Genomic DNA, 20773 nt, shown 5'->3' with positions numbered 1-20773 from the left:
GTAGCCAGTTGTTGTGCTACATTGTGGGGAATTATTTAATGCTCATTTTAAGAGGTGTCTCTATTAATTGAACGGGGATTTAATGTCTCCCTGAAGCACAGTTGGTCTGTGTGTGATGTATACCAACATGAACGGCTGGCAATTCTATGGATAATCTTTTCCTTAATCAAAATGGGTTTAAGCAGAACTTCAGTGGCGCCTCATTAAGGGGATGAAGTGTGTAGAAACAACAAATGTATTAAAGGGAACTTCTTTGGTGCTCTCCAGATCAGAGCCCATGCAACCTTTCAGCACCGTGTCTGCATAAACATTTGTTCCCCTGCATGTGTAATGGTGCTTTGGGGATCAGGACGTGTCACAAAGAGCTGTGATTCACTGCCTCTGGAGTGACTGGCTTGGGGAAGCTGCTGCTGCTCTCATGTATAAATACCTTGCTTTTCTCTTGGGCTGGCTCAGGTCTGACCTCAACAGCCTCCAAAGGCAGCTGGTGCTGCAGTTGTTTTCAAGCATCACAGCATTTGCTTGAGAGACCTTGCTGAGAGCTTTGTAGGTGCTTTGAGTTCTTGACCTCAGAGCTGTGAGCGTGTCTGTTTTGCATTGATTACCTGGCCTACTTCTTGATTTAAATTTTTTTTTGGTCACTTTATCTATATTTACAGCTCCTTTTTCCTCTCTAACAGGCTCCAGACAGATGAGTAGAGAGCTGGCTGCAGAAGAGGGACAGATTCCAGTCTGCCAGCTGCTCACCGTGTACAGTGAGTACCTTCATATTTCAGGAATAAAACTTGCTGTGGTGCCTGATGTCAGCCTCAAATTGCCTCCACTGGGGCACAGCATTAAGTCTGCATGCTTGGACAGTGTTTTCCTAAAAGTACAAGCTTCCTGGGCTTAACTCTTGTTTTGGGAGAAGTTGTGCTCCAGCTCCTTTTATCTGAAGGGGTAAATTGTGTTCTCATCCCATTTCCAGTAGTGGCAGAGCAGAGAACTGCTGCAATTCCATCTGGTCCCTGCTTAGGGCTGTGGGGAATCAGCACTAAAGGTGTCACCTGAGGCTTCCTGTGCTGCAGGGTCAGGAGTGGAAATGCTCCCCAGGGCTGTTCCAGCCTTGTTGGAAGTGTTGGAGCTGAGTGAGGAGGGTGGATGAGGGACCTGCCACGGCACATGCCAGGGTTGCTCATAAATGAGTGCTGTGAAATCAGCCAAATGAGGCTTGGCTTGACTGGTGGGCGGAGAAGAGCAGGAAAAAAAACAGTGGAAAGCATTGTCCAGTTCATGGTAAGGATGGCAGGTTTGCCCTGAAAGTGGAGGAGAAAATCTTTATTTCACGGGGAATTTTTACACATTAAAATGTCTTGCATGCGTGTTAATGGGCTGTAATAACGAGCCTGTGCTTTATGAGGTGTCTGCAAACATCTTAGAATTCTCAACTGTGAGGGAGTAAATACTTGAACTTGTAAATTCTGAGTAATTGGAATGTCTTGGCCCATGTGGTGCAGTGGTGTGGCCAGACTGAAATAGGGAATTGCCTGACACAGGTGTCTGAAAGCCAGGAGGATGCTCTAGTAGAGGCTGTAAAATTCAGGTGAGTGTAGGAGCTGCAGCAATTGAGTTTGTTGTGACAGTCCTAGCAGGTGATTCCCTAAGGATAATGTGGGTTGTTGAATTTTGAAACTGAAAGTGTTTGTTAACAAAAGTCAGGGATGAACTAATACATTTAGAGACTGGGTTGTGTCATCAGGTTGGTGTGGATGTATCAAGGGAGCAGGGCAGAGAATTCCTGTGCTTCTGGGGAAGAAGGGAAAGAGAGGCAAACTTATTTGTGGCTTCCTCATTTTTTCCATATTCAGCCAGTACATGCAGGGTGCCCTGGGCTCAGGTGTCTATTCCTGGGTATTACAGCATTTCTTGCTGTATTTCAGCATCCAGGAAATCTTTGTGCCCTGCCAAACACAGCAGGGACTCCCCTCAGTTCGAACACAGCTCCCGTGAAAAATTCCACAGTGAATAACAGAACTGGGAGTAGCACAGGAACACAGCTCCTGTGAAAAATTCCACAGTGAATAACAGAACTGGGAGTAGCACAGGAACACAGCTCCCGTGAAAAATTCCACAGTGAATAACAGAACTGGGAGTAGCACAGGAACACAGCTCCCGTGAAAAATTCCACAGTGAATAACAGAACTGGGAGTAGCACAGGAACACAGCTCCTGTGAAAAATTCCACAGTGAATAACAGAACTGGGAGTAGCACAGGAACACAGCTCCCGTGAAAAATTCCACAGTGAATAACAGAACTGGGAGTAGCACAGGAACACAGCTCCTGTGAAAGATTCCACAGTGAATAACAGAACTGGGAGTAGCACAGGAACACAGCTCCCGTGAAAAATTCCACAGTGAATAACAGAACTTGGGAGTAGCACAGGAATACAGCTCCCGTGAAAAATTCCACAGTGAATAACAGAACTGGGAGTAGCACAGGACACAGCTCCTGTGAAAGATTCACAGTGAATACAGAACTGGGAGTAGCACAGAACACAGCTCCTGAAAATTCCACAGTGAATAACAGAACTGGGAGTAGCACAGGAACACAGCTCCCGTGAAAAATTCCACAGTGAATAACAGAACTTGGGAGTAGCACAGGAACACAGCTCCTGTGAAAGATTCCACAGTGAATAACAGAACTTGGGAGTAGCACAGGAACACAGCTCCTGTGAAAAATTCCACAGTGAATAACAGAACTGAGAGTAGCACAGGAACACAGCTCCTGTGAAAAATTCCACAGTGAATAACAGAACTGGGAGTAGCACAGGAATACAGCTCCTGTGAAAAATTCCACAGTGAATAACAGAACTGAGAGTAGCAGTGGGGGCACGTGAAGGACAAACGATTCTGGTATTGACCAACGGTGCCACCGTGCCAAGGTCCTCATCGACAGCTCTAATCCCAGTGTGTGCTCTGAGCCAGAGCTGCTGACTTGAGGAGCTGGAATCAGTCAATACCATTGAATTCTCCTTCTCTTTTGCATATCTTAAGGAGGAGGAAGTCTCAGGCTGACAGCTGTGCAGTCTGCACGAGGCCAAGGGCTGCACAGGTTTCCCCCAGGACATCACTTGGCCTCTGCAACATTTCTTACACTGCTGAGGTGTGCAGCAGGTTCAGCACTGACCTTCAGAAGCCCTTCTGGGTTAGTGGGCCTGGTGCCTAGAGGAATGAACGTAGGAGACAAGGATTTCAGGTTTGGAGTCCTTTTTAGGGTGGAAGACTGTGATTAAAGCAAGGAGTATGGATTTAGGTCAGTAGGAGATAGCTGAGGGAAGGGCTGTTCTTGGCAGGGAGCTGGAATAGAGGAGATGCTGGAAACAGTCTGTGATTGCCACGGAGCAGAATGGGAAAAGAACCTGTTTCAAGGGACTCCTTAACAAGTCATTCCTATGCAAAACTCTCTCCATGACACTAAATATCTAAATAACTGGGTTGGGCCTGAAATCTAAAAATACTTTCGGGAGAACTCATCTTCAAACTCTTCCTGGCTTGGCAGCAAAGCCAAGTTCTGCAGGAGTTTTGTAGCAGGTCCTTTCCTGTGAGGATGTGGCACCATCCACGTGAACACCAGCGTGGGTCTGATGCTTCCTGTGCTTCACATGGGTTTGTGTGGTCTTTGCTCACAGCTGCAGTGAAGAAGGGCTGGGAGAGAGCACTTGGGCACGGCAGGGAGGGTTTGTGCTGCCTGTACCTCCTGCAGCAGCACTGGGAAGTGAAAGGGTGGAATTACTGCTTCTTGCTGCTGTTCCCCTCAGAAGATGCTGGAGACTTTTTGAGATCCTGAGCTTCTTAAAAACTCAGGATGTGGCAAACAAACACCTGAGCTGGGGGAGGCTGGGTCTGTCCTGTCTCCAGCCATGGCCAGCAGCAATGTCCTTCATCTCCCATCAGTTTATTCAGCTCTTGTGCTTTCAGCCTCTGTCCAGGCATTTCAAAGTTTAACTTTGTGTGGTGAACCACTTCTTTTTGGTAACTGCACCTACTGCCACCTCCTGTACTATAAGAAGCTCATGTCTGGGGAATTGTCATTTGCATTTGCTTAAAATTCTGGAAATCCCTGCTGTGTCCCCTGTCAGAGGCCTCTTTTCCAGACTAAAATGTCCTAATTGATTCCATGGTCCTTACAGGGATGCTTCATGCTTTTGACCATCTTCACTATATTCACTATTTCCAGTTTTTGGTCATTTTTTCTCCTCTTGAGTGCTTTTACTAAAAAATTGAAAGAACCTTTGGGTTTCTGAGGTCTTGTCCTTTTGCTGCAGTTCTCTGTATATTTAGCCATAGAAAAGAAATCAGGAATTTTGATGCTCCATGTAATAACAAGCCATAGTCTTTTATTTATTTTTCTTTCTAAAAATCAGAGATTTGTGTGTCTAATCTAAACACTCTATCAGAAAAGCTGTGAATAAACCTGATAGCATTCCAGTGCACTGAGTCACTAGAACAATGCACTGTTAACAAGGAGCCCTGGCAGGGCTGTGTGGCTTTTTGCTAAAGCTGTCAGCCAGGATATGGGATGCATCTTTGTATCCTGCAGCAATTTTGTGAAACTAAATGGCTGCTGGTGTCTTCTGCATCTTCTAAATGAGGACAAGAATCATTCTGGGTGTTAAACCCTCTCCCCCTCTGCATTGATTAAGAAATTATGTTAAAATGGAGAATTGGTCTTATTTAGATAAATATAAATCAGTCATCAAACAGGTTCTGGTTCTGCAAGGGGAGGGCCTGGATCTCCATCTCCTCTCCTCTGCATAAATGATATTTATTTTATTAGTGGCTTCCAAAAAGTAGAACTGGAATGTGATGTGATGAAAGTGTTAACAGCAGGATTGCAGTCCCAGGGCTGCAGACTGACGTGCCTGGGGCTGACAAGTCTGTGGTTTTCTCTATCTGCCCTGACTCAGATCTGTGGCTTTTGTGCTGCCCTAAGGTGAGTCAGGGCTCCCACAGGGCTGATTAAAGCCCTGCCCTGTGGGCAGCCTGGGAAACTTGGGCCTCTGTTCAGCTGAGAACTCTTGGATGTTTTCCTCAGTGCTGAATCACAGCTCCCTGGACCATCCAGAGCAGTTTTTCCCAGTGTTCAGGTTTATCTTCCACGCCTCTGCTGCTATTTCCACCACTGTGCTTTTCTTCTTTCCTCTCTGCTGCTTTCCCCAGTGCTTCCTTCCTGCCTTCAACCCCAAAGAGCTCCCAGCTCTGTCTGTGCTCCACTGTGGCTTCTGTTCTGCACAGGGAACCCAAAGGACAAAGTCCTTGAGCAGTTCTCTCCCAAAGCAGCTAATTTCTACAGCACAATAAGTTCATTGCACAGATCTGTCAAGAAAACACCAAAAGCTCCCCAAAGCCTCACCTGGCCTGCCAAGATGTGTCACCTGTGCCTCAACCAGTCCTGAACCCACCTAGGGAGTCCTGGACAGGTGACACCACGAGGAGGAGAGAGGGAGAGAAATACATCCAGAAACTCTAGGTTGATTTTCTATCACTCCTCAGAGTGTCCCAGGTTGTTGGTGAAGGATGGAGGTTTTTTAGTATTCCTTCCCTCCATACAGATATCTATATACAAATATAAATACATAAATTTATATTAATGGCCCTTTCTCGTTCTTCTTTTACTCTCCTGTATGTGAAGTTGCACACAGCCAAGCCTGTCAGCCCACAGCCAGCCTACTATAATAATTGCAGCTGTACTTTAGTAAGGTAGTAAATTGAGAGTAATTTTTAATCTGCTTGGGAGAAAAACAGCTTAATTGGCTGTTTCTCCTGGTGGTTCCAGCAGTATTTTTTGCCTTAGAGGGTATAAATGCAGCAGACATTGATCTCCCTGAATGAGGGGTCAGCTCTTCCTGGACAGCATTGGAACACTGCATCTATTTATTTATATTTCACCTTTTTTTAGTACATTGCCTGAATAATACAGCCAGTGTGGAAAGGGCCTGTAAAATGCTGAGTTGTGTGGTGGAATTTTGCTCTGCCCAAGTCAATCTCTTGTGCTGAGAGACTCCATGTAGGGAAAACCTCCTGGATTAGCTTGGAGGAAGGGATGGTTTGGGATCCCTGTGGTGATCCAGCCACGCTGGGGAAGTGGAGCTGGGAGAATCCAGCCCCTTGTGCCATCACCCAGGGGACTTTTGCATTTAAAGCAGCCATTGAAGCTGGGAGCAGAGGCTGTGTGGGACAATGTGTAACGGGGAGCTGGAACAGGCTGCCTTTGTGGCACATCACAAAGCCAGCAGTATGTGCTGGAGTGCTCCTGCTTGCTGAGCCTGGAATGTCAGCCTGGCTTCTGTTCTCCTCCCTTCCCGCCAGGAGCTGCTTCACATTTGGGGAGAATAAGTCACTGTTTGTGTGTTTATTACATTTCTGCTCACAGTTCTTGGATCACGCAGAGGGTTAGAGGGAAGGAGCTCAAGTGAGGATAAAGCCATCAGGTTGCTGTGAGATCCTCCATGGTGTATTAGTGCAGGGCTGCAATTCTCCAGGTCTCTGCTTGCTCCCTGACAGGAGGTTGTAGGGAGGTGGAGGTCAGGCTTTCTCTCAGGTAAGAGGAAACAGCCTCAGGCTGTGCCAGGGGAGGTTAAGTTTGGATATCAGGAGAAATTTCCTCATGGAAAGGGTTGTCAAGCATTGGAATGGACTGCCCAGGGCAGTGGTGGAATCACCATCCCTGGAAGTGTTCAAAGAAATTTGTGGATGTGGCACTTGAGGACCCGGTGTAGTGGTGAACGTGGTGATGCTGTGTTGATGGTTGGATTTTTGTGATTTTTCCAACCTTAAAGATTCCCTGATTCTTCTCTTGGTCTTGCTCTTTCTTTTCACTGTTAAATAACAAAGCTCAGCTACCCTGTGGAACGGGATGAGCTCTGAGGTCCTTTCCAACCCAACCCATTCCATGAACCTGTGGCTTCATTTATTCAACAGCAGATACTGAGAGCCCTCTCTGGAACTAATTTCAGTTTATCTGACCTCAGACATCTGGGTAGGGAACAGTGCTGGGAGGAGAACCCTGCAAGGAACAAAGCCTGAGAACAGATGAAAACTTCTTTGTGATATGAAAATGTTGCAGTAATTATTTAGTATAATAAAACGATTTCAAAGTGGTTAAAAATCATTAAAAGGACTCTCCAGGAGGTTTGCATTACTGCAGCAGTGACTGGGAAGTGAGAAACAATGGCAGTAGCACAAATTTGGCTCTGTGAGTGATCTGTAGAGACAGCTGGGTGTAAATGCTGGGTGTAAATGCTTTCCAGATCTCCTGAGACTTGATAAAAACTTGGGAACTTCTGCTGGGGATAAAAGTGCATTAGCTCACATTGTCAGGTGAAGCTTTTTCTACACTGAAGGTTCACCTGGCAGTTCAGAGGGAGGCCCTTGGGAATAATTGTGGGAAGCACAAGTGAAATCCTCTTTGCTTTTGTGTGAGTAAGGAAGTTCGCAGCACAACTCCATCACAGAGGGCCCTGATATGAGAAGGATTTACTTTGTGAATTGTTCTGTCATCACTCAGCAGGATAATTGACTTCTGATTAGGGAGAAAAATCTAGCTTGCAGGTTGGTGTTTGAGGTTCTGAAGTCCTCTTGAAAAGGCAGAACTCCTCCTCAAACATTGACGGCTCTCCCGAGAACAGGATGCTGGAGACTCCATTATACTGGCATTGATGTAACAGCTGCTCCTGTTTGAACAACTTTATTTCTTCCTCCTCCTGTTGCAAATCAAAGGAAGAGTGGGAATCAGTGTTGTTGTTTGTTCAGAATTAATAAGAAGGTTATTTAATTTTTTACTGCTGGAGATGTTTTTGTCACATGCTTGCTGCACTCGGTGGCTCTCTGACCTGCTGCTGCTCTCTGGGTGTTTTTAGCTGGTGATGCTGATGACTGAAGGATTCTTATTCCTTCTGTTCCCAGCTCCCAAGTGACTCAGGAGCTAAAATCAAGCCAAGATCTGTGCCTCCCACAGGCAGCAGAAAGGCTGATGTGGAAGTCACGGGCATCTTGCTGTAAAGATGATGCTTAAAATTTTAGTAGAGGAATTCTTCTTGGTCCAGAGTATTCAGCAAGGGGGGCAGCTTCACCTCTCCAGGGAGGCTCCTGGGCAGAACAGGTTTCACTTCTGCCTCTGAGGCTTGCTTCAGCCTGGACCTGCATTAGGTAGTGCTGCAAAACAAACCTACCTGGAATTCAAGAATATCCTGAGCTGGAAGGGACTCACAGAGATCATCCAGTCCAGCACCTGGCCCTGCACAGACACCCCAGCAATCCCACCCTGTGCCTGAGAGCGCTGTCCAGACACTCCTGGAGCTCTGGCAGCCCTTGTTTTGCATGTTAGTATTTGAAAAGAGAGGGGGAAGATTTTGGAAGCTGGTGCTGAGTGGAGCTGGATCTGTAATGGGATCAGAGTCGTTGCACAGTGCCTCAGCCCTCTGTACCAGTGGCATTTTTAGAGGAGAGATTTAACTTGGGAGGGGTGCAAGGGGATTGTAGTGCACTGAAACTGCCCCTGAGGAAAGAAGGATTTACTTCTTCCCTTCTCCCTCCTATCTCCTGCATGGGGCTGCCTGAACTCTCTGCTTCATCCTGCTGGTCCAGCTGCTGCCTTTCCCTGTGGACAGATTTAGAGCCCTTTTAATTCCGTCTGGAGTGCTCACCGTGAGGCTGATGCCTTTGAGGATGGAAAGGAGCCTTTGTCAGGTCTCCAGGGAGCTCATTTATACAGATCCTCTTGGGTTCACTGGCCAAGTGTGTCTTTGTTGCCATGTGCTTTTGCCTCTGAGATGGAATCCTAAGAGCAAGGCCAAGTGTCAGGCTGCTGCTGGTGGCGGGGCTGCAGCTGCACAGCTCATCCTTTAAGGAGGGAAAATTGCCAGAATTTTTGGGCTGAATTGGCTGTCTCAGCCTTTCTGGTCAAAGTTGGCTTTTGTTGTTGCAAAGTTGTGGATTTTGTCAACCTTTAACCTTTAGACTAAAGCGCTTTTAATAATGAGTTTATTTTATCAGAGATATAAGCAGGAGATTAGAAGATGTGTGGGAAAAGAGTGATTTTGCCCTTGCCAGCTCTGATAGGTATCAGTGGTCTATTACTGTCTGCTGCATTTTATATCTATACAGCAAAAAAATCATGAATGTTTAAAAAAGCGTTATAGCTGCATTTTTTCCAAGCCACGATTACAAAAGGATAAAAAAATCGAGACAGAAATTGACTACTTGCTGTTGAACAGTGAGCTCTGCCTAATAACCAAAATTAAAAGTTTTTATGAACAGTCTCTCCAGAAACTTCTTAAGAGTGGAGCTCAGCCTGAATGGGAAAGCTTTTAAAAAGTCTGTTGGAAATCCCAAACCAGCAGGGGGTAGATGGAAATATCAACAGGAGAAAACAACTTCTGCACAGCCCAGATTTGTTTTTGGAGAGGTTTTCCCTTCTCGGGAGAAGGAGGAAATGCAGAGTGACAGAGGAGTGACTGGTGAAACCCAATGCCACTGCTGGGTCTCCTGATGGTTTTTCCTGCCCAAATGAAGGCCCCTGTTTTTTTCTTTGCCTCTGTTCATTTTATTCAGAGTAAGTGTTCCCATTATCCGGTGCATGTGAAAGGCTCCTGGCCACTGCCTGAGCTGGATAATAAGGGAGTAAGCCAAGAGCAGCCTAATTTATAACTTGTGAAGTGATTCTCTTCAGAGCACTAATGAGCAGTGACCCAGCACAGGTAAATTATCTGTAGGGGTTTTTTTTTCCCCCCCTTTCCTCTTAAATCTCTGATCATTTCTCTCCCCAGGCAACCTGTCTTTCACCACCATTAGCGTTGTCTCAGTTTTTGTCTGCATTCCAAAGTTGAACCACTTTATCCACAATTGATGTGTGCTCCTGTAGGGTGGAGAGCACAACGTTGGTATAAAAGCATTTCTAATAGCATGGCTCATTCTTGTGCTGGAGAGGAATAATGGACGTGGGACACAGCTTTAGAGTTAGAAAGCTCTCTAAATTTAGAGTGTGCCTGTGCATTGTAGCTGAACTGATCTCATGGCAAGCTGGAGATGCAAGGAAAGTTTTTGCTTCCAGCCTTGTGTTCCCACTGATCTTTTTGCACTGATACAGATCCAGTTCCTTCCCTCTCAGTCCAGACAGTTTCCTTCCAGCCTAACTCCCTGATTCAGGCTTGGAAGCTGGGGAGGAGATCCCTCTTTCCAGCAGCACCAGGCCATGAGATCAGCTGAGCAGCAGTGCAAAGCCACATCCTAAACCTCCAAATCCTCTCGTGCCAGGAGCATGTCACTGTTTGAAAGGTGATCCCAGTAACTCTGCTCCCTCCCTGCTGGCATTGTGGGGTAAAAGGCAGGGTTTTCCTACTGCTTGGTTATCCTGAGTAAAGTTACTCCTCCTGGGAGTAGCTGTCTTTGCTGGCAGTCCCCAAAAGAATGCAGAGAATTGTGGGCAGGCCATTGGTATGGCACATGCTCTGTGATGTTCTGTGTGCTACAGCCAGCTCGGAAAATAATTAAAACCCCAATGTTTTACTGTTTTTTTGATGGATGTTGTTGGATACTTAATGGAGCTCGTTGGCAGTAAACACTCCTTCCCTGGGGATCTTTCCAGAGTCATTCAATCTGGTGAGGGATAATCTGGAATAGTCTCCTGTTTGTCTGGAACATTTGCTGGACATGGGAGCTGCAAAAAGGGGCCCTGTCAGGCATCCCTGAGCAGCTGCAGGGTGACAACAGAGGTGAAGGGCCAGCAGAGGGGTTACTGAAAATATTAATTACAGATGATGTCTGATTCTGTAAATAAGAAAAACAGATGATGCTGTGGTGGTGAAAAAACCCCAACCTTTAACTCTAAGGGCAGCATTGATCCCCCAAAGGAAAATTGTAAAAGGCCACAAGCAGTGACTGAGAGTTACAAAGTGTCTTTTAGTCAGAGATGTGCAGATTCCAAACATTAATTTGGGTGCGAGAAAGAGGGAATTAGTTCAACAGCTGCTGGGCTCTTTCTAAGCCATTTCAGAGGGGGCTTTGAGTTGGTGACTGCAGCAGGTTGTGCTTGATGTAGGAGGTTTTTATACCCAGTGTCAAATTCCAGGCTACCAAGTGCTGCTTGTTTGGTGTGTGGTGTTTGCTCCCCCAGGAGAGGGTGAGCACAGGTGGGGGCATTGATCTCTAGAAGGTCACAACAACAGCTGCAAGGTTGCCTTTGCAAAGTGCTTCTCATGCAATGGGATGTGCTGCAAAAATTCTCTGCTTTCTGCCTCAGTTGGGGCTTTCTTTTGCAAAACATTCTCTTTCAAGAAGGATTTAAATGAGATTTCCAGATGTTAATGCGATAGTGGGTTTAATGCTGTATTTTGAGGGAGCAGCCTTTGCTGAATGTAACCTTGGGCAAAGTTTAAAACAAGCAACCAAAAAAAGCAAAAAGGGAAGTGATAAAGAGCTGGCAGCCATACAAATATGGATTTGTGTGGGAAGGCAAAAAATGTGCTGGGTCTCTTATCGGAAAGCGTGGAATAACAAGGCCTGGCCCCCACCCCTTGCCTGGAGCCCCCTGCTCCTCCTGCAGCCTCCAGTGCTGAGCCTCACACCTCTGCTGAGAGTTTGGAACAGGGCTGTTCACATGGCAGAGTGGCAGCAGATCAGAACCAGTCCAAACCCTTCAAAATGTTTGTGGGAAAAACCCCAGAGCAGCAGCCAGGAAAGGTCAGTGCAGCTGCCTTGCATTGCAGCATGTGTTAAAACACAGGAGCAGTTCCCAGCTGGAATTGCCCTCATTCCAGCCTTGTCATCAAGATGAAGTGGACTGCAAATACATTTCTGTGGGAATTGCTCTGGATGCAGAGCACCTTTAATAATGTCTCAATATCTACCTCACTGTGTGCAGCTCTAATATAAGCAGAAGCCAAGGGCACAGATGGAATTATCAGCCAAAATGCTTTGACTTGGCTGCTCAAATCTACACTAAAACATTATTTTAATGCCTGTAGTACCATGAGTGAGCACATTGGAGAAGTAACTCTGAGCTGGAGGGCAGAGAGCACTCTGCCTGCCCCAGGGCTGTGTTATCTTTTTATACTAAAAACTACATGTACAATATTTACTATTACTTTCCAATACCTATCACCTGTGTTAGACAGTGAGCTTCTACTCTAAACCAATCTAAAAGTGCCACCATCACAGCAGAACATGGAGGCCAAGAAGAGGAAGGAGAAAGGCTGGACATACCCTGATCCCTCCATCTTGCCCCTTGAACCCCCATTCTAGAAACCCCAAAATCTACTTTTTTATCCCATGATAAATTCACTATCATTCTCCTTAATTTGTCGTGGCTTGCAGATCTTCATCTAAGGTTGGTAACTTGCTCCACAGGTCATAATCACAACCACAGGCATTTCTGGGCTCTGTGCCAGGATCCCTGAGACCCCTGGCAGGGGTCTTGACAGCCAGAGGGATGTCCTGGGTCCTGACAGTCAGAACCCCCAACAATCTCCCCTGTGCACAGCCAGAGGGATGTCCTGGGTCCTGACAGTCAGAACCCCCAACAATCTCCCCTGTGCATCCCTGAGAGCATTGTCCAAACACTCCTGGAGCTCTGGCAGCCTCGGGAACATCACCATTCCCTGGGGAGCTGTTCCACCCTCTAGGGAAGAACCTTTGCCTGCTGTCTGTGCATGGGAAGAGCAGGAGCTGGATCTGGCTGGTGGAGGGAGCCTGGGAAGTTTGGCAGAGGGGTGAGCTGAGTGCAGCAGCAAACATCTGCTGCCTCTACCCCGAGTTTGTCTCCTGGCTGTGCCACGTTGCAGCAGCACAGGTAATGCTGGAATTGCACAACCTCCTTCCCTGGGGAGGTTTCAGGTTTTCCCTGGGTCTTTGGAGCTTCCTGTACCTTGGATTAGCAATGAGGAAATGGTGGCACCTGTGTGGGGCAGTGACAAGGCTGAGTTGGGGGTGATGACCCTTGTGCTGTGGCATGTACCAGCCTGGTTTTGCAAGCCAGACCTTTGAGCTCCTAAAGCTCCTGTGATCATGCAAGCCCCCAAGAAAGCCAGCTGAGGCACTGGGTTAGCCTAGGAAAAGCTTTTCAGCTCCTGTGCTTGCTCTGAATGCAGCCTGCAGCCCTGGACAGTCTCCTGAGCTGCTGGGTGGTGAATTGTGTGCTGTGCCCTGTGGGTTACATTGTAAACACAAAAGGAATATAAACAGAGATCTATAAAACCATTACACACGGTGTGTCTAATCAGTGTCTGCCTTTGGGTGTGAGCTCTGTGGGAGGGCCCCTGTCCCACAGCCTTTCTGCTGGACAGGGATCTGCGACAGTCTTTGAAAATGCTCCACTTACTCTTAGGTTTCCTTTCCAACTGCATCCTTAAATGTATTTCCAACTGAAATGTATCCTAAATCAGCTGCTTCAGGGGTTTGGGTTGTTTTTTTATGAACAGGAAGGAACTCCAAATATGCTTATTTTCATGGTAAGATCACAGGCATCAACCAGCACTGTGTATTTTGGTGGTTTAGTTCACATGTGTGTTTATGCATTTTCTTCCTGACCTTGCAGATGTTCTCAGCTACTCTTTTATAGATCCAACAAACTGACCCTTTCCCTCTTAAATACCAAATGTTCCATGTCAATTCAGCAAATAATGGAGTGGTTTTCTCCCGAGGAAAAGCTTTTTTCCAGGACACAGTGGTACTCCTGCCCTGCCAGTGTAGGTGCCTCAAACACTTTGTGCCTCTTTTGTCTTTTTTGGTAATGATTTCACTGCTCCTTTTTATTTCCACTGGTTCTGCCCGCTTTAACTCACTCTTTTGGCTTAAATTGACACCATTATTGTTTCATCCTGTTGGAGAATGGTGTTTTATGGAGTAGGAAGCTTGTTTGGAATGGTGGGAGCAGCTACAAGGAGGGGCTGAGGTCATTGGGCTTGTCCAGCCTGGAGGAGGCTGAGGGAGACTCATCAAGGGCTGGAGCTTCTTCCTGAGGGACAGCTCCAATCTCTGCTCCCTGTGACAGGGACAGGACCCAAGGAACAGCTGGAGCTCTGTCAGGTTTGGGTTGGATATCAGGGAAAGGTTCTTCCCCAGAAGATGCTGAGGCTCCCCAGGGAATGGTGACATTCCCAAGGCTGCCAGAGCTCCAGGAGCCTTTGGACAACGCTCTCAGGGATGCACAGAGGGGGGATTATTGGGGTGTCTGTGCAGGGCCAGGAGGCCAATGATCCTTTTGAATCCCTTCCAACTCAGGTTATCCCATGATTTTTAGCCTGGGAAAAGCTGTCACCAAAGGAAGAGCAGTGGAATTGGTTTGGGTTTTTTCTTTTCCAACTCAGCGAGGGTTGCTGTTGTTTTAAAGCTCATTTGTAGTGCCCATATTCATCTCAGAGTTTGGTTTTTCTGCAGAGTCAAGGCTTCTGCCGGGGCAGTAGTCAGAGAGAAGTGAGAGGGATCAGCTCCATCCTGGCTGTGCTGGACTGGGAAGGTTAATTTGTGTTTTTAGTGGCGTATCTGTGGGGCACTTCCTAAGTACAAAGAGCAGCTTTAACCTTAACTTAAAAGTGCCTGAGATATTCCTTCCCCTCTCTGCAAAACAGGGATAAATACTTCTTGATCTGCCAAAAAGGGGCTGTGTGGGTTTAATTAACATTTGCAAAGTGCTTGTGGATAACATCTTTCATCTGAGTCTCTGAAGTGAAATATTCTCGGCATCCTCGCTCAGCATCGCAATTATTCCTCCAGCTGTCGTGAGCTGTGCCAACAAAAACTACTCTGCTGTCATCAAGGGATTGTTGATGCCTTGTGACTTGTTTGGATTTTGATACTCTCTTCCCCCTGCTCCTTCTCCCCATACAATTGCTGTGTAAAATATAGTGTATTCTTCAGATCTGAGGGAGACAATAAACCTGTTCCTTTCCTCCACAAACTTATTTGTGTCTTGTGTTTAAGTTCTTGCTTGTAGCTTTTTTTTTGGTCTATGCCCTTGTGCCCTTGGAGTAGAACTGTCTTTTTTTTTTTTTATGTTTGTACTCTCTATTTTTAAAATACTTTTGGTCTTGTTTTATTGTATCTCTTTTTAAAATACTGCCATAATTTATTAAACACCAGTCACTCCGGAGAGGCTTGCTGGCCCATGCACTGTCATTTCTTATTTCAAGGTGGATATGAAAAACCAGATGAATTCCTTCATTCCCTGGTCTCGAGTTCTCCCAGGTTCCCACTCACAGCATTTGTGGAGTTAAAGCTTCCAGCTTTGTTCCCCCAAATGCTACCTTTATTACTAACAGTGCTTTGTGAAATTCTCTTAAAAATCAATATTTCTCAAATCTACTTTTAAAGGAACTCTTGTACATGTGTAGTCTCCAAGGCAATAATATTACCCCTAAGAATTTATAAATTAAATAGTTCCAGGCCCTAGCCAGGTTGAGGTTCAGCCTTTCTGCAAAACCAGAAGCACATCAGAGTCCCCCCAGTCTATCACTCAGCTAACTGTGGCCATTACTGTTATTTCTGTGAGGATTCATTAATCCTGACTTAAAAAGCACATGAGATCTAAAATGTATTTCTTTATATATATACTTGAAGGAAGCACAAGCTATCATTTGAAGTCTTGGAACCTTTAAGCTCATAATTATCTGTGGGAATGAAGACTACAAAGAAATGACTTCAAGAGCAGCTGTGTACAGCCTCTTTCATCAACCTGTGTGTTAAAGCTGGCTCTGTTTGCTTTAGCACTTAAACCCTTGCTCCTGTTTGCCCTTCACATGGAATAATGCTGTGGGAGAAGGAGCTGGGGTCTGTCCCACTTTGTGCTGCTCCTTTGGGAAGGGAGCTGGTTCTTAGGGACGTTCTGTTGTTATTGGCAAGGGTTTTAGAGGCAGAAAAACAAAATGCAGCACAAGAACTCCTCTTCCCCTTCTTGAAATTCCAGGTCATAAATCGCAGAGCGCACAGCGAAATGTGGTTATTCTCTGCCTGCTGCTTTTGGCTGGAGGGGTTTGATGCTCCAAATTGAAATTAATAGCCCTGGTTCCCACTGAGGGTGGGGGGAGTTGTGACTTCCCCAAGATTTGTGTCTGTGTTTGTCAGTGTGAACTCCATTATGGGAGAAGGGATGTCTGACTCCCACGTCAAATGTAGCAAGTTTCATCTTCCCAGATGAGGGTTCTGAATTCTGCCAAGTGTGTCAAAGAGGTTTTAAAGATAATAAATCTGACCATGGTGCTTGCACTTCCCTCCCTACCAGGGACTGGGATCTGCTGGGTGAGTACAGCAGGAGCTGGGATGAGATCCACCACTGCCTCCTGTACTTTGGGCTCGAGGGGGAATGGAAAATCTTCGAGTGAGTGATGACTTAACCAAGAACTTTGATTAAAAACTGAGAGGAGCCCATCTGAGCACCTTGGTAATCATTTGCTCTTTATGCAGCTGCTGAGATCTGAGCTTATGGCAGCCTCTTTCCTGCTGGGTCCTTCGGGAATGGTGTCCAGGAGGGGCATTCCCAGTGCTGCTCTCAGCTGGGGGAGGTGTTCTAGTTACCTTTTTGGCTAAAAAGCTTTTGATGTTTTCTTGAGAAATGTCAAGAAGTGAAGTCAGTTTTACTTCTCTGTCTGTTTTGGAAGAGTTGGGTTTTCCCTTCCTCTTTCCTGTCTGATGCTTGTGGCAGTGCAGGTGTCTCCTGAGGCAACTTGGATTTTCATGCCCAGCAAACCTGGGTGGGGGAATCAGAGAAACCTGGAATGGTTTGGGTTGAAAGGGACCTAAAAATCCATCCAGTTCCACCCCCTGCCATGGGCAGGGACACTTCCCACTATCCCAGGTACCTCCAAGCCCTGTCCAACCTGGCCTTGGACACTCCCAGGGATCCAGGGGCAGCCACAGCTTCTCTGGACAAGTGAGGAGAGACCTGGAAGAGGAAAAGAAAGCAAACAGAGCAACAATTTGAGCAGAACTGGTTTCTGTAAGCCTGAGCTCTGGTTATGAGCAGCTCTGTGCCCTAATGACCCTCCCAGCTCCAGATGAGTGGAGCAGGATGAGCATCCAGGGGAGTTGCTGAGTTCTGCCCCTGGACTGGGAACCAAACTGCTTCTGCAGCCTGTGTCATCCTGTGGTTTTATTGCTGAAAAATGGGGCTCCTACTCCCTCTCTTAAGGGACTTTTTGATGTTCCAGCAGTGCTTCATCACCTGAAGAAAGCTCAGAATTGCATCTGTGAAATTGTAATGCTGTCACAGAAGCACAGCCTTGTGTATCATTGGCAGATATTTCCTCTCTCTCCAAATACCCCGAGCCATCAGCGTGTGCTCCTTTTTTAGCTGCTCTTCACTCTGGGGCTCTCCTGTTCCTGGAGCAGAGGTGATCAGCAAGCAAGTTTGTCATTATTTGTTACATATTCCTTAATTACAGCACTTGAGAGGAGAGATTTTTCCTTTCTCTCCCTCTTTGTCTCATTGTAAACCTTTTTTAGGGCTGGATTTAATTGGTGAACTTCAGCTGGTCTTTAGAAATCCATTCCTAGTGTCAGACCTCTTCACTGTCTGCTTTCCCCAGTGGCCTTTTCTCTTTATTTTGAGCAAACTGGCATTTTTGAAGCCAATTGAATTATTCCCCCCCCACCTCTGGGCCATTTTTCCCCTGAACTGCTATGATTGATTCCATCCACTCCTTTTAAGCAGCCCTTTTCACTTAGCAGAGTCAACACAGTAAAACCAACTTGGAAAACAGATTTGTTACTCCTTAATATTTCAAACTCCCCAGCCTCCCATTTTTACTTTATTTTAACAGAAACCTCCTCTGGAAATCTTTTGTTGGAGGTTTTTATCTCGTTTGATGGCTGGCTCTGGGCTCCAGCACTCCACACATGTTTAATGGCCTTAAGCATCATGGAATGCTTCCCATTCCCAGGATTTGGGAGCCTTAGACAGCTCAACACTCTCAGCTCTGGAAATGCAACCACCTGGGAGGTTAATTGGTAAAAAATTATTATTGACAGGAAGAACAGCATCAGTCTGGGAGCAGAAAGTTGATCTGAGGGTGCTGGGAGGTTCAAGACTCATCTGCATTTGGATACACAGGCAAATAAATCAGAATTCAGCTTCTCAGTGTTTGAATTGTTCCATTGTTTGAAGTTTATGAAATTTAGTTCTTGCTCTGAATGAAATTTGCCTGAAGGTTTGTCTTAATTTACTTCCAGAGGTAAAATTAAGGTAATTGGAAAGAAGGTCACTTCTGCAAATAAAGGTTTTGTATTGTTGGATTAATACCTTTTTACTTAAAAATCGAGTAATTTTCACTAAGTGAAGTCAGAGCAGGGGTAGGACCCAAGGATTCTTGCTGTTTTCAAAGGGATTCTGATTTACCATGATTTATTCCCCATTTCTGTGGTGCCTGGGCCCTGAGTGTTTGTCACTGACCCTGGGCTCCTCGTGTGTGTCGTGCACAGCAAATCCACCCCATCACCAAGGAAAATCTGCCTTCCCTGAGCAATAAAATGTTTGAGTCTTGCAGAGCAGTTTTAATTGAAAATTTATTTTAAAGCAAGCAGTGGTTTTTTGTTGTTGTGGGGTTTTTTTTTTTTTTTCCTGGTGCAGTAAAGTAGTAAAGAAGAAAAGCTCCCTGGATGCTTGTAGGAAATTTCAGTTTTTGTTTTTAGTTTTATTCTTTCTGAAATCTCTAATGAAAACAACATTTCTGTGCAATGCAAAGGTTTTAAAGACAGTCCAAATGAAAGCTTGGGCAGCTCACAGATCTGTTTTCCTGTGGAAAATGCTTCTTCCTTGTGGATGTAATAAAGGGTGAAGAATCTTGCTCACAATTTGATTCTCAGATTTCACTTCAAGTCTGCTTTAAACCTCTTGAATCTACACACATAATTCATCCTTCCTGGCAAAAGCTCCTCTGCTGATTTTCCTTGTAAAATCAATAAACAGAGATAAAGAGGGAAAAGAAGTGCTGAGATCTTTGAGTGAAGGGGTGTGCTGCTGCTTTCGCAGGTACTTGGGAGAAATGAAATTTAAGGCAATTTCCTCATCTCAAGCTGCTGTTCTTTTTTGTAGGTATTGACTTTTAAATCTTGTTCCTTCTCCAGTTCCTGCAAGGAGAGGAGCACTTGCACTGAGCTGAACTGGAGCAGATGGTGTTGGAGAAGTGTGAGCAGGAGAGAGGGACCTGCCACTGCTCTCAAGCACAGATTAAACACAATTTCTGTCTGTGAAAGCCCCTCTTAACATTAGACCTTGGCTATTTTACCTTGAGTATCATCCTTTCCACTTGAATTACAGTACTGCAGTTTAATTGTAATAAATTACCCAGTTTAAATGTGGTGACTGCTTCAAAAGCTTGGATTTTGCCTGCCTGATATTTGGCCATGGATAGCCCTGGTTGGCATCAGGAATTACTGTCCTGGCATTGAATTCAGCACAGATTTTATTCAGTGTAAAATCCCAAACTGGTTTGGGGTGGAAGGAACCTTAAAGCTCATCCTGCTCCACCTCCCACTGTCCCAGGCTGCTCCAAGCCCCGTCCAGCCTGGCCTTGGGCACTTCCAGGGATCCAGGGGCAGCCACAGCTTCTCTGGGAATTCTGTGCCAGGGCCTCCCCACATTCACAGCTGAGAATTCCTCTCCAATATCCCATTGAAATCTGCCCTCTCTCAGCCCTCAGTTATCTGTACTGATAGGGGATGGACATTGTGCTGGTTCTTAGCTCTTCTTCAGTCTGCTCTTGGTTTCAGAGAGGTTTGGGGAAGAAAAAAACCATTGGCTTAACCTTTCCCTTTCCCTTTCCCTTTCCCCTTTCCCTTCCCTTCCCTTCCCTTCCCTTCCCTTCCCTTCCCTTCCCTTCCCTTCCCTTCCCTTCCCTTCCCTTCCCTTCCCGTCCTTCCCTTCCCTCCCTTCCCTTCCTTCCCTTCCCTTCCCTTCCTTCCCTTCCCTTCCCTTCCCTTCCCTTCCCTTCCCTTCCTTCCCTTCCCTTCCCTTCCCTTCCCTTCCCTCCTTCCCTTCCCTTCCCTTCCCTTCCCCAAACCTTCCCCAAACCTTCCCTTCCCTTCCCCAAACCTTCCCTTCCCCAAACCTTCCCTTCCCTTCCCCAAACCTTCCCTTCTCTTTTCTCTCTCTCTCTTTCTTTCCTTAAACCAGGAGGGTTTTTTGGAACTCACTAGAAGCCCAAAGCTGCTTCCCTTGGAGCTGAGGTGTCTCAGGGTGATGCTGGAATGTGCAGTGCAGAGAGCTTGAAGTGTCTCTAGAAGTGCTCAGAGGAGATTTCTCAGATCTTTTTCAGGATGAAGTGTTTTAGTCACTGATGGTGGCTTTGGCAGGACCTTTGCAGTGGGGGCTCTTTGATCTCGTGGTGGGATCAGAGTGTGACAGGCAGTCCATGGAGTCTCTCTGATGCCATGGAGAGCAATTGCTGCCCTTGGGGGAGGATGTGAGGCCTCTTCCCATCTTCTCCTCTGAGGATTTGGTGTATTCCTGCTCAGAGCTCCGTGAGCAGGGGCACTGGAGGGATTTCCCCAAAGAAACTTTTACCTGCTCATTGTCTCCTCCACATCCATGCCCAGGCCCTTCCCTGGACTCTGTCTGGGAGCAGCTCTGGATGTCACTGGTGACCACTGTCAGTCAAGCTGTGACATTCCTGCCCTGTCCCCTGGCACAGCCTGGACAGGATCCCACAGTTAAACTTCCAGCTCCAAAATCAGAACACCCTGGTCCCAGCTCCCTTTTAGGACATTCCCCAACCTGTGCCATTTCCTGAACCTTATCTTGCACTGTT

General features: G+C 46.3%; 1 protein-coding gene across 4 annotated transcripts in view; it reads left to right on the top strand.

The window, feature by feature from the left end:
- Window positions 1–20773, top strand: part of EXTL3 (exostosin like glycosyltransferase 3) — a 139853-nt gene that overhangs the window by 40653 nt on the left and 78427 nt on the right. For all 4 annotated transcript variants that reach the window (XM_050973194.1, XM_050973192.1, XM_018923174.3 and 1 more), the window contains exon 2: window positions 681–755. The gene's annotated coding sequence lies outside the window, so the exon portion shown is untranslated. The remainder of the gene's footprint in view (window positions 1–680; window positions 756–20773) is intronic.

The sequence above is a fragment of the Serinus canaria genome, chromosome 3, assembly GCF_022539315.1.
Source record: "Serinus canaria isolate serCan28SL12 chromosome 3, serCan2020, whole genome shotgun sequence".
NCBI lineage: Eukaryota > Metazoa > Chordata > Aves > Passeriformes > Fringillidae > Serinus > Serinus canaria.
Note: the sequence above shows the minus strand (reverse complement) of the source record. Positions and strands in the feature narration are given on the sequence as shown.